Below are 6,986 nucleotides of genomic sequence, written 5' to 3'. Positions count from 1 at the left end.
TCTCTTATTAATGACACCCAGTGATGAGAGTCCACTTTGTAAGTTACTGACAGAATTCAGAGTGTCAGCAGATAATAGATGAGGCCCCTTTGTACACAAGTGTTTTCTTCACTTGCTGATTCCTCCCTGTGTCTGATTTTAACTGATAAAGAACTGCTGAGAGACAGTTGTAAGCGGGAAACTATTTTCAGTGCAATATCTGTAGATAAGAACATCAGTCCTCTTCCAACATTTTGGGAGGGTTCAAGTTAGATAACGTATGTGTAGATATCAGAGTTTAACATTTAAGCCATAAGTGGTTATTATCAAAGAACAAGGATTATAGAACACAACACTAAATACAGAATTGCTGTGTTGTAGAAGAAGCTCAAGGTTAAAGGCCATTCTGTTATTAGAATGTAGAATGTTTGCACAGAACAAGGAATCCATCTGTTGTCTCATGTCACAAGTATTGATAGTGCAAAGACAAGAAAGACACATCGTCTCAGAAACTACAGCATAGATACCATTCCGGACACTCTGCTGACACAGTAGTTACACCTTATTTGGCTTTTGTACTGAGACTGTGAGTCTGTCCCTAGATGGAAATAGTGACACAGTTATGTTAAACCAAGGACGATGATTGGATGTCAAGGGATCAGCCCCATGGAAGAAGAAATGGTTAAATAATCATCTGTTGTATTGCTTATTGTCCCCCAACATCCTCACGAGCTTTCAGGATGTGTGAGCTATTATTTAATACTCTGTATTGTAATACTCTGTATTAATGTATACCTCAAATAAATCTGTCTGGTTAATTTCCTGAGAGAATCTGTTTGGTTCAAGTCAGGCCCAGGGGGAACTTCGGGGCCAGGCTCGATTTGAGTAAGTATTTATTTAAATCCAAGAGGGACTTACTCATCGTGGCTGAGAATCTTATATCCCTGGAGGACTATAGGAGCATAAATCCGACAGTATGTATGTGTACTACATTGTGTAGTACTCCCATTTTAATCTATAAAAGCTTGTGAAAAGTGGATTTTCTTTGGCAAAATGCTTGTGGGACACTTCGGTGTAACATGATCATTTTCCCAAGGCAAAACCATTAAAAATTCTTTGTTAAACTCAATAAACCTCATTTTATTTGAAATAGCCTTATCTCGATGTTTTGCCTTCCATATAACGAGGTCATAGCAATAAAATTATCAACATATTTGGTGACTCTCCCGACGTGATTATTTTCTGGACGCTGGACGTCTGAAATTTTCCAGTCGTATTTCTTCAAGTGCCAGTTATCAAGAGGATACACTGATGGTAGTGCAAGCGGTCTATCGCTGAGGTACCAAGTAACTCCCGCTGCGGCAGACTCCATGAGTGGGTATCAATGTTTTTCAACCTGTTCTATTTTGCTCATTGTGTTGTGTCAATTAGTTCAAATGCCACTCATGATAGGAATATGCTTTTTCCTTACTATTTTTGTCATGTATGTTGTTCCTTATTATGAAGCATTAGACTAATCTGTCATAGAAACTACATATGCATGTTGCTTGATGAATGAAAAAGAATCCCTGTGTCTTGAGCTGGATGAATGAGGTTGAGACCAACCAGCATCAGCCTAGTGCGTGAATAAGATTTAGAATAACTATAATCTGTATGAAAGTGTCCATGAGGGAATTCACGGCTCAGTCTGTTTGTGTTTTAGGATTTTCCCTACGTTTCATTTTTAGGAGGCAACTCCAGAGGCTAGGGAATGGAAATCTAGGATCTTCCAGAGGGAATTCTTGTAGTGTGTGAAGTGTCCATCACTTTCCTGTCCATTTGAATTGGCAGATGACAAACGAGAGCCCTAGAAACATCTAGGTGTCCACCTTCTGCAACTTCTAATAAGTTTTCTTCACAGTTTCATTTTGGGTGTCTATTATCTGATATTAATTATTCCCAATTTTAAAATCCCAACCCTTCTAAATTACAGAGGAAAGTATAACATCATTTTTACCTGCAGGCGACTCGAGGAGTTTATATGTCTGTTTGTCTCCACTGTTTGTTTTTATAAACAAAACAAATGTTAATAACTCGCTGCTCAGCTTTTTTGCTTCCTTACATTGTTATATAGGTGTCTTTCTACAGGTCTGTTAGAGCATATATGGAATGTAATACTTGTGTGTATGTTACAAAGAAAAGGACTTGACTTGACGGAAATATGAATTTGATGTGTGTGTAATATGAATACATTTGCTATATTGTTTTTGGTTCTCTTTAATGTTTATATGTTTTAATAGGTACCACTTGTAATATAATATTTGTTCTATGTGTCTGTCACTATTATACTAATATTGTCATTTTGTCTTTGACTATCATGTCACTATTCTTATCTTATCCTAACATTGTCTTCTTTGTTATTTAGTTCTCTTGTGTATTTCTGTTTGTGAATGGGTTTCTCGTGAATAAGGTTAATACACTCCAATTGTCTTTATAACAGGAATATTAGTGTTATCTCTTTAAATGTTCTCTGTTATAGTTTTTGTCTCAAACTAACTTTACTTCTATTTTTTATCTTTATGGGTCAGATTGATAATTCTTTTTAAGTGTATTATGTTTTACTTGTGATCTGAAACAAAACTACTTTCCATATCTAATAATCCTCCTAGATATACTAGTTGAGTGCCCAAAACATTGTAAGTTTCAAAGCCTTTGTTAAGTGTCACAGTGGAGAAGAAAAAGACTGCGTTTCGCTGGCCAGAATGCGATAGTTTTCTCTCCTCTCACAACTTGAAAGTCTGCTGTGACAGATAAAGTATATCTGTAAGGGCAGATATTTTACTATACACAATACACGCCATTAGATCTAGCAGGCTTATGCCAACCAATAGAAAGTGATATTTCTCACATATACTTCAGCTGAGACATTACACCTATTCTCTGCTCCTTGCTCAGCAAACCTAGATCAAGTTCTTAATATGGATACTCAGGAGCAATTAAATGCCATTTTAAATATGCCTATTGGCAACCTTAGAGTGGCACAGGGTTACACAATCTCACAACTTTTGGTTCCACAGACGGTGCAGCCCCCAGTAAACAACAGTAATAAAAATTCTTATTGGGCTAATGGTTCAGGATGCTTTAAAATGATTAAAAGTAGTACTTCCCCTGAATATTCTGAAGACAAAAGTCCTGATGATCAAATAAATCATGGACAGTTGTTCCAAACACCAGGGCCCACTCACACTGAAGTACTTAATGGTGCATCCAACTGACAACACCCTTTAAAAAGAAATCTAGTTCATAGTCCAAACAATGACAAGAAGGATTTTATCTGCTGATACTGTCTTAACCCTTTGCCTGCCAAGCACGTACGGCGTACGTGCTGGCAGGCAAATGCTCAGGCTGCCAAGAACGTACATTGTACGTTCTTTGGCAGTTGAGCTCTCTCTCTGCTTGCCGCCTCCGCAGAGAGTGGGGAGAGAAGACAGCCCCCTAGGCAACGAGGCTGGGGGGCTGTCAAGTCGGATCTGCGACTCGATTGTCGCAGATCCGACTTCAAAGTAGCAGACGCATCGCATGGAGCGTCTGCTACTACACTCACCTTCTTCCTGCCTGCAGAGCCTCCCACGCACTTCCTGCTGCGCAGCAACTCTGCAGACACGCTGCCAGGACTCCTCCAAAGAAGACAGCGATTCTCCTGCTCCAAAAACGGTAAGTGCACGTTTTTTTTACACACTTACCTGCACCTACACATACTTACAGTACATTTATACATTTTAGTAAAGATTGGAATTTTTTTTTAATTTTTTTTTTAATTTTAGCACACTTGGTCCCTTTTGTACAGTTATTTACACTTATTTACACTTATTTACATGTATTTGCACACTCAGATAACTTTTATTAGTGCACAAATATGTATACACAAACAGGTGTTTTTTGTTTTTTTTACGAATTCATTATACTGTTATCTTTTGTTTTTTTTTGCCTAAAAACGTGTTATTTTGGCAGCGTGACTATTGGATAATCGATTTCGGCCACTAATTACGCTGTCAGAACAATTATTTTGTTATTTCATTGATTTACGCTATTTTTGTGGTTTTATTGCAATTTTATCCCTGCGTTATTGTTCCTTATGTATCTTTAGTATAGTTTTGCTGTTTGGTGCTTTGGTATAGAAAGATAGATTTTACTTAGTTTGATCCGCCAAAATATGTGCTTTCCAAAAATATATGGGTTTCTGGGGGTCTTTTTACAGTTTGGGGGTCTTACGGCACATAACGTACAGTTAGGGTTCTCTTTTCTGCAGCTTAGTTGGCCAGCGTGAAAATTCATAGGCATGTTTTTCATTTGGGGTCCATACACAACACATACTTTGGTAAATCTTTGCATATTGGGCATCAAACTATTTATTAGACCTCTGACGTCCATATTTAGAGAGATTTTTCTTTGTACGTAAAACATTGTGTTTGATAAATGCAGCAAACTGCAACATTTTTAGGCGATTTTCAGAAATGTTGTAAAAACCTATATGTTTAGAAAAGCTTTGCAGTTTGGTAGTTTGGTGTAGAAAGACGTCTTTATCTTTGTTGGATTCATCAGAATGTGTACTTTCCAGAAATATATGGTTTTGGGGGGTCATTGCTGTTAGGAGGGTCTTGAGGCACATAATATGAAGTCAAGGGTCTATGTTCACAGAAGGCGAATCGGCAGCGGAGAAAACTCATATTCACTATTTTTATTTGGGGTCCGCACATGCCAGCTGCCTTGGTATATCTATGCATATTGGGCATCAAACTGTTCAGTAGACCCTTGGCATCAATATTTATGGTGTTTTACAATTGTCTGTAAGAAATTGGGTGAGATAAATGCGGGCAATTGCAATATTTTTAGGCGATTTTCAGAAATGTAAAAACAGTTGCTTTTATCGCCAAATTTAGGAAAGGCTTGCGACTTGGTACTTTGGAGTACAAAGACATGCATACCCAATTTGGATTCGCAGGAATGTGTACTTTCCAAAAATATATGGTTTTATGGGGTGAACGCACTTTTTTCTACCTTTGCCCCCCCCCAAAACAATGTAAATGTGTTGATTTTGCAGTACCTGAAATGACAGACTGTGACCAAAACCCCCTTCTACTGGCGCCATTTTACCCATAGTTTACTGACTAGTACACATACAATCCAAGATGGTGGTTCTTTGTTCTACTTTCCCGCCAAAAAGCTTGAAACAAAGGAGCTCCCAGGATTGCCCTCCAGAAGAGCTGGACAACCCCCTCCAAGGTATTTCCCCCTCCCCTCATGATGTTGCAGGGCCCCTGCCAATCAGACCTGCTTGGGTGGGGTTAACCAGAAGCAGGGCCGGCCTCCCAGCCAATCAACCCTAGGGGGTGGGGAAAAGGGCAGGGTCACCAGATGCAGGGTATAAATACCAGGGGGAAGGGGGGAGAGGGGTTGTTGTTCATCTGGGGTGTAACCTGGCTGCGGCAGGTCACCCTCCTCTGCGGTTCCTTGGAGTTTATCCTAGCTGAGGCAAGAAGACTCCCTCCAACAGTTTGGATCTCCCTACCTCCCAGAGGACTGTTTATACCTGGATCCCCTTGAGGTATGGTTATTCTGTGGATTCACCCAAAGGCACTTTGCTCCTTACCCCTTTGAAATTGCCCAAAGGAACTCCCTGACTTTGGATTTGGATTGGCCTGGAGGGCGTGTGCATCTTGGAGTGGATTGCTCCAAGGGAGGCTCTTTATTTCGGACCAGGAGTGTTTTGGGACTTGGGGGAGTTCACATGCTAATGCCGTGTTCCTGATCTACTGTTTGTTGTATATCGGAAATAAACCCCTGTGTAAACCCCTCTTAAAGGTGTGGTATTTCCCTGTGTGTGCTAGTTGGTCATACGTCACAGGTTACGTGACATTTCTGGTGGCAAGCGGTGCGGATAATGGAAACTAGCACATCAGGGAACTTTGCAAACCTTACAGCTCAGGAGATTACTGAGCTCAGGCTACCAACGCTGCAAAGGCTCTGCCACACATGGGGTATTGACACAGTGGGAAAGCGGAGACAGGAACTCATAGAACTTCTCACACCCCATGCTCTACCTACCCAGGAAGGTGATGCCCAGGGTGACCCAGAAACCCCTGAGGAGGGAGAAGAAAACTATAATTTGCACCAAGATGCAGCTGGGGAACCTGAAGACAACACCGTTACCTTGTTTCAAAAACACCTTGCTGCTATTGGTCCAGGGCTGACCCCAGCAGAACGGCTAGAGGTATTGCGCCTAACTATACAGGGAAATCAGCCTAGGAACTTGAGTTCTGGGCCCACAGCAGGCCCAACCATTGCACGACAACCAGTTGTGAAACTGACTCATGCTGCCTTCCCTGCCTTTGATGAGTCTAAGCGGAGCATAGACAGCTTCCTGCGCTCTTTTGAGGCCTTGTGTGAGGACCACCGGGTCCCTCAGGATGAGTGGGTTCTCGTGCTGGCTGGTAAGCTCACTGGTAAAGCTAATGAAGTTTACCAGGAAATATCATATCCCCAACGGGCAGATTATGGGGAAGTACAGCGCATTCTTCTAGCCAGCTACTCCATTACGCCTGACTCCTACCGGAGGACTTTCCGCAACCTGCTTAAAACTACTCAGGACACCTATCAGGACTTTGGCAGTAAGCTGCAAAGGGCATTCCGCTATTGGATACGTGGTAACCAGACCTTCACACTGGAAGACTTGTGCCAGCTCATTCTTAAAGAACAGTTCCTTGAGAGGTGTCCCAGTGAGGTGAGGGAGTGGGTAAGTGACCGTAAGCCACGTACCCTACAGGAGGCTACCCAGCTAGCTGATGAGTATGTGGAAAACCGTATTCAGGCCCGCCCCCTTAACCTTGCTACAGGGGCACTGGTTAACTCCCGTGGCCTAGACCGTCCACAGCCTCCACGGTCCAACCCTATATCTAACCGTACCCCCTCAGCACCTATTCGTGCAGCCCCACCCCGGACCTGTTTTCGTTGTGGATCTCTGACCCATT

The sequence above is a fragment of the Xenopus laevis genome, chromosome 2L (assembly GCF_017654675.1).
Source record: "Xenopus laevis strain J_2021 chromosome 2L, Xenopus_laevis_v10.1, whole genome shotgun sequence".
NCBI classification, from domain to species: Eukaryota; Metazoa; Chordata; class Amphibia; order Anura; family Pipidae; genus Xenopus; species Xenopus laevis.
The sequence above is the reverse complement of the archived record's forward strand: the minus strand, read 5'-3'. Positions refer to the sequence as shown.